Genomic DNA, 7,501 nt, shown 5'->3' with positions numbered 1-7,501 from the left:
GAAACTTATAGAGGAGAAAGTGGGAAAAGCCTAGAAGACATCGGCACAGGGGAAAAATTCTTGAATAGAACAGCAATGGCTTGTGCTGTAAGATCAAGAATTGACAAGTGGGACCTCATGAAACTGCAAAGCTTCTGCAAGGCAAAAGAAACCATCAATAAGACAAAAAGGCCACCAACAGATTGGGAAAGGATCTTTACCTATCCTAAATCAGATAAGGGACTAATATCCAATATATATAAAGAACTCAAGAAGGTGGACTCCAGAAAATCAAATAACCCCATGAAAAAATGGGGCTCAGAACTGAACAAAGAATTCTCACCTGAGGAATACCGAATGGCAGAGAAGCACCTGAAAAAATGTTCAACATCCTTAATCATCAGGGAAATGCAAATCAAAACAACCCTGAGATTCCACCTCACACCAGTCAGAATGTCTAAGATCAAAAATTCAGGTGACAGCAGATGCTGGTGAGGATGTGGAGAAAGAGGAACACTCCTCCATTGTTGGTGGGATTGCAAGCTTGTACAACCACTCTGGAAATCAGTCTGGCGGTTCCTCAGATAATTGGACATAGTACTACCGGAGGATCCAGCAATACCTCTCCTGGGCATATATCCAGAAGATGTCCCAACCGGTAAGAAGGACACATGCTCCACTATGTTCATAGCAGCCTTATTTATAATAGCCAGAAGCTGGAAAGAACCCAGATTCCCCTCAACAGAGGAATGGATACAGAAATTATGGTACATTTACACAATGGAGTACTACTCAGCTATTAAAAAGAATGAATTTATGAAATTCCTAGCCAAATGGAATGACCTGGAGGGCATCATGTTGAGTGAGGTAACACAATCACAAAGGAACTCACACAATATGTACTCACTGATAAGTGGATATTAGCCCAAAACTTAGGATACCCAAGATATAAGATACAATTTGCTAAACGCATGAAACTCAAGAAGAATGAAGACCAAAGTGTGGACACTATGCCCTTTCTTAGAATTGGGAACAAAACACCCATGGAAGGAGTTACGGAGACAAAGTTTGGAGCTGTGATGAAAGGATGGACCATCTAGAGACTGCCATATCCAGGGATCCATCCCATAAACAGCTTCCAAACGCTGACACCATTGCATACACTAGCAAGATTTTGCTGAAAGGACCCAAATATAGCTGTCTCTTGTGAGACTATGCCGGGGCCTAGCAAACACAGGAGTGGATGCTCACAGTCAGCTATTGGATGTATCACAGGGCTCCCAATGGAGAAGCTAGAGAAAGTACCCAAGGAGCTAAAGGTATCTGCAATCCTATAGTTGTAACAACATGATGAACTAACCAGTACCCCGGAGCTCTTGTCTCTTGCTGCATATGTATCAAAAGATGGCCTAGTTGGCCATCACTGGAAAGAGAGGCCCATTGGACTTGCAAACTTTATATGCCCCAATATAGGGGAATGCCAGGGCCAAAAGAATGGGAATGGGTGGGTAGGGAAGTGGGGGGGGGGCATGGGGGACTTTTGGGATAGCATTGGAAATGTAATTGAGGAAAATATGTAATAAAAAATATTAAAAATTTTTAAAAAAGAGGACACATGCTCCACTATGTTCATAGCAGCCTTATTTATAATAGCCAGAAGCTGGAAAGAACCCAGATGCCCCTCAACAGAGGAATGGATACAGAAAATGTGGTACATTTACACAATGGACTACTACTCAGCTATTAAAAAGAATGAATTTATGAAATTCCTAGGCAAATGGATGAACCTGGAGGGCATCATCCTGAGTGAGGTAACCCAATAACAAAGGAACACACACAATATGTACTCACTGATAAGTGGATATTAGCCCAGAAACTTAGGATACCCAAGATATAAGATACAATTTGCTAAATGCATGAAACTCAAGAAGAATGAAGACCAAAGTGTGGACACTTTGCCCCTTCTTAGAAATGGGAACAAAACACCCATGGAAGGAGTTACAAAGCCAAAATTTGTAGCTGTGATGAAAGGATGGACCATCTAGTGATTCCCTATCCAGGGATCCATCCCATAATCAGCTTCCAAACGCTGACACCATTGCATACACTAGCAAGATTTTGCTGAAAGGACCCAGATATAGCTGTCTCTTGTGAGACTATCCCGGGGCCTAGCAAACACAGAAGTGGATACTCACAGTCAACTATTAGATGGTTCACACGGCACTCAATGGAGGAGCTAGAGAAAGTACCCAAGGAGCTAAAGGGAACTGCAACCCTATAGGTGGAACAACAATATGAACTAACCAGTACCCCGGAGCTCTTGTCTCTAGCTACATATGTATCAAAAGCTGGCCTAGTCGGCCATCACTGCAAAGAGAGGCCCATTGGACTGCAAACTTTATATGCCCCAGTACAGGGGAACACAAGGCCAAAGAGGGTGAGTGGGTGGATAGGGGAGTGGGGGGTGGGTATGGGGGACTTTTGGGATAGTATTGGAAATGTAAATGCAGAAAATACCTAATTAAAAAAAATTAGTGAAGAGGCAATAAAGGAGAGTTTATGTCACAATGGAAGAGAATATGCACTACATGCTTACATGCAAATGTCCCTTAGTAACAGCCATGTACAATGTTTGTACACAATGAAAATATCAAGGAATATAAATGAGTAAGTAATCAAATGTAAAGAAAGGAATTTTAGTAATAAGTAAAATAAAAAGTGAGGAATTTGGATCCATCAGTAGAGTGTTTGCCCAGTATGCATGAGAGGTCCTCAGTTCAAAACCAAAGGGTTGCATAATCCAGGGTGGTGGTATACATCACCTGCAATCCCAGGGTTGGTAGTGTGTACCTATAATCTCAGCCCTTAATGAAAGGAAGGGAATCAGGTGTTCAAAGTCATCTTCAGCTTTGCAGAGAGCTCAAGACAAACCTTAGCCACATGAGAAACTTTCTTTAAACAAAATTTAAGAAAGTAATACAGAAAACGAACAACATAAACTCAAAATATTTTAAAAGATCAATGTTATAAATCTAGCTAAACTGAAATGAAAGGAAAATATGGAAATGGATGGTAAAAAGTAAAGAAATGAAGATAGAGATTATGTGGATTCTGGGGCATCAGCAAGGGAGAATGGCTAGAAATTGTATATACATCAAAGAATCAGGGGTCTAGAGAGATGGGACAGTAGTTAAGAGCACTGGCTACTCTTGAAATTCCTTACACAGAGCAGCTCACAACTGGCTGCAACTCTATTTCTGGGTGACCCAATGCTTTCACACAGACATACATGTAAGCACAACACCAATGCACATAAAACAAATACAAATGAATCATTTTTAAAATGTAAGATTAGAAAGTTAAAGGATAGAGTTAAATTTCTATTGAAGACACAGTGTCACACCTCTAAAGCCATGCTTGATCCCTTTGGACAGTGTCATTTGTGGATTTCAAATTTTTACTTTCAATTTTTTACTCACTAAAACTAAGGGGAAATATGAAAAAATATTGCAATACTCAAAGTCAATATCATCTATTTTAAGAATTCTGATCTTGGGGACTGAGACTGGTTGTGGGGGAGGGAAAAGCTGCAAAAGGGGATTATTCAAAGTACCGAAAACCTCCTCCCGGGATCGAGCGCAGTGGCACCCCCAGGCCAGGGGCACCTCTGGTGGGGCAGAAGGTGATTGAATTTGGCGTATGAAGATCATCATCTAGGTTTTGTTTAAAAGGCCCCGGATATTTCAAGTGGCCATTTTGGAATTACAGTTTTGTTTTTGTTTTGGGCAATTTTGCTCCAGTAGTTAATTAAAATTGACAAGAATCATCTCTGAAGTGAATTGATAGTAGTGAACAAATTCAACGAGCTACTAAAAGATCCAGCCATTTCTTCAGTATTTTGGTTCAAACGGATTATATAAGTGGTTAAAGCATTTCATCTGGTGTTATTTTTGTCTCTTTCCCCTCTCCTGTTGGTGTTCTTCAGCCAAAACTGTAAGATATGTTTGATTTGTGTACCAAGTAGTTTCAGCAGTTTCAAATTACTGTTTAAATATTGCTGAAGTTTTGTGGCAGTTCTTTTTACCTTTATTAAAAGTTTTAGTAATTTTTGACTTCAGCTTTTTTCATATTACAATGGGACAGCTTTTCTAAATGAAGACATTGAAAGAATACAGCGTTTTTTTCTTTTTATCTTTTATTTACTTGGGAATATAAGATGTCCATTTTCACACCAGCATGGTAGTATTGAGATAGCTGTCTGTCTGTCTATATACGCTGATGTTTAGAAGTAATCTTCAGATGTGAAAGTTTTCTTTTTGTTTCTGCTTTTTGGCACATACATTGGATATTTCTTCTGGAGTGGATAAGTACAACAGTGACAAGTACATGGAATACTAAAGAAGACCTTGCTCTTAAATACAAGGAACCTGGCTAATTCTGGATCTAGCCATATGAAAACTTCAAAATAAATATGGGTAGCTGACTTCAAGTAACTCTATGTCAAATAGTCATAGGTTAAGTATCTTCAAAGAACTTGGATATTTCAGAGGATACAAAATAAAAAAACAAACTGGAAAACATAAAGCTTATAGAGAAGAAATCAACACCTTCTTGTGCAGTCCTTTTGGAATTTTCATCATTGAATTTTGAGAAGCACTCTGAAAATTTTTCATGGACAGAAAATCGTTATGATGTGAGTCGTCGACGACACAATTCTTCAGATGGCTTTGATTCTGGTATTGGACGCCCTAATGGAGGTAATTTTGGGAGGAAAGAGAAAAATGGATGGCGTACGCATGGCAGAAATGGTACAGAAAACATAAATCATCGTGGGGGATACCATGGTGGAAATTCCCGTTCTCGTAGCAGTATTTTCCATTCTGGAAAAAGCCAAGGACTACATGAAAACAACATCCCTGACAATGAAACTGGGAGGAAAGAAGACAAAAGAGAACGCAGACAGTTTGAGGCTGAGGATTTTCCATCTTTAAATCCTGAATATGAGAGAGAACCAAATCAGAATAAATCTTTAGCTGCGGGTGTTTAGGGCCTCTACACGCCCAGACACACACATACCCAACCAAAAAAATCTCCCAAGCTCCTCTCTTAGACTATCCCCCGAATCCTAAATCTAGAACTCCAAGAATGCTGGTCATTAAGAAAGGTAATACAAAAGACTTACAGCTATCTGGATTCCCCGTAGCAGGAAACCTCCAGTCACAGCCAGTTAAGAATGGAACTGGTCCGAGTGTTTATAAAGGCTTAGTCCCCAAACCTGCTGTTCCACCTACAAAACCTACACAATGGAAAAGCCAAACTAAAGAGAACAAAGTCGGGACTTCTTTTTCTCATGAATCTACATATGGCATTGGCAACTTTAATGCTTTTAAGTCAGCGGCCAAGAGTATTAGTCCATCAACAAACTCAGTGAAAGAGTGTAATCGTTCGAATTCTTCTTCGCCTGTTGACAAACTTAATCAGCAGCCTCGTTTAACTAAACTGACACGAATGTGCAGTGATAAAAAGAGTGAATTTTTGAAAGCATTGAAAAGGGACAGAGTAGAGGAGGAACATGAAGATGAAAGTCATGCTGGCTCAGAGAAGGATGACGACTCATTTAATTTGCATAACAGCAATACTACTCACCAAGAAAGAGACATAAACAGAAACTTTGATGAAAATGAAATTCCACAGGAGAACGGCAATGCCTCGGTGATGTCTCAGCAGATCATTCGTTCTTCCACTTTTCCACAAACCGATGTTCTTTCCAGTTCACTAGAGGCAGAACACAGATTATTAAAAGAAATGGGCTGGCAGGAAGACAGTGAAAATGATGAAACATGTGCTCCCTTAACTGAGGATGAAATGAGAGAATTCCAAGTTATTAGTGAACAGTTACAGAAGAATGGTCTGAGAAAAAATGGTATTTTGAAAAATGGCCTGATCTGTGACTTCAAGTTTGGACCCTGGAAAAACAGCACTTTCAAACCCACAATTGAGAATGATGACACAGAGACAAGTAGCAGTGACACCTCGGATGATGACGATGTGTGAAGGAGAGCCTCACAGCTTTAGAAATTTTAGTTTGATACATCTCTCATGCAGTTTGGGGTGAATTGTAAAAATGAAGAACTATAATTTATGTAGTGAACCTACCCCATTAGAAGATGATTTTTTGGGGGACTTCAATATGAAGAAAACCAAGAATGTTGTGTTGGGCTGTGTTGAACATTATTTCTTTGTAAATGAATGTTGTAGAAATGAGGACTTTGGTTGATCCAACATTGACTTTCTTCATCACTGCAGCATTTCTCTTGACTAGCAATGTGACAATGTAACAAATGAGATTTTCTCATTTAATAATAAAAAATTGTGTGATGTTTAAAAAAAAAAAAGAATTCTGATCTTTTGTATCTTTTGATGTCATGCCATTTTACTAAATGACTTTCAAGATTTTCCCCTTTCCTTTTGTACTCTATTGGCCCATATATGAAGGTGTTATTTTCATTGTTTTCCTACTCAGGGTTTCCAGTTTGTAAATCCTTTGGATGAAATTTTCATAATATCAGAAAGTTTTCAGAATGTATTTCTTTAATTAGTTAAATTCCTCTGAATTCCTTTATAAAGTATTAAATGTGTGTGTGTGTGTGTGTGTGTGTGAGTGTGCCTGCATGCTTCGGTGTATGTATGTATTTGTGTGGGTATGAGGTGTTTTAAGTGCACAATTTTATAATGGATCACATTCACAGCTATTCCTAGATGCAAGTGATCTTCAGAACACAGGCTGGACACACCTCTAAGGTCACAGTAAACCTTCACAGAGAACATAATAAAAATGAACACTGTCATACCTTTCTGAACAAGACAGAGCACTGCAGAAATCTTGCTCATTGCAGGTTTTCATAGCATTTCCTGATTGAAAAATGGTCTGCACCAGTTGATAGTATCAGACCTCCTGGGGCATCAGGCAAGAAACTCAAAGCAACAGATCTGGAGGGCACAGAAGACAAGGAACTTCTCCACATACAATCTCAATTTCATATATCTAAAGATGCTAAAAACTATTTTGGGGAATAAGCGATGTCATCACATACCAAGGTTCCATGTAAATCTGAGAGATGTCACAAATGCTCGTAGAGGGGCCAGGAGGATGGCATTAAGAATGTTAAGAACCACTGGTCTAGATTCTTAACACAGGATTCAGTAGGCTAGAATTACCTGGGCATCTTTAACTGTCACTGAGGATCTGTTTCCACCTGCAGCTGTCTGCTAAAATTAACCATTTGTCCTATGTATCATGGGTGACTGTGAGTCCACCCATCATACAAACAAAGGAAAAATGTTGGTTCTTTCAATAGAATTCAAAGAGGAACATATGAAAGATATAACAAGCCAGGTATGGTGGCACACGCTTTTAATCCCAGTACTGGGGAGGCAGAGGTAGGCGGATTTCTGAGTTCGAGGCCAGTCTGGTCTACAGAGTGAGTTCCAGGACAGCCAGGACTACACAGAGAAACCCTGT

The 7,501-nt window shown here is 39.4% G+C and overlaps 1 pseudogene; it reads left to right on the top strand.

The window, feature by feature from the left end:
- Nucleotides 1-4,587: 4,587 nt before the first annotated feature.
- On the top strand, nt 4,588-6,304 carry LOC147003666 (vasculin pseudogene; annotated as a pseudogene).
- The last annotated feature ends 1,197 nt before the right edge of the window (nt 6,305-7,501 follow it).

Source organism: Mus caroli, unplaced genomic scaffold, assembly GCF_978045245.1.
Source record: "Mus caroli unplaced genomic scaffold, Mus_caroli_1 scaffold_8, whole genome shotgun sequence".
Classification (NCBI taxonomy): Eukaryota; Metazoa; Chordata; class Mammalia; order Rodentia; family Muridae; genus Mus; species Mus caroli.
Note: the sequence above shows the minus strand (reverse complement) of the source record. Positions and strands in the feature narration are given on the sequence as shown.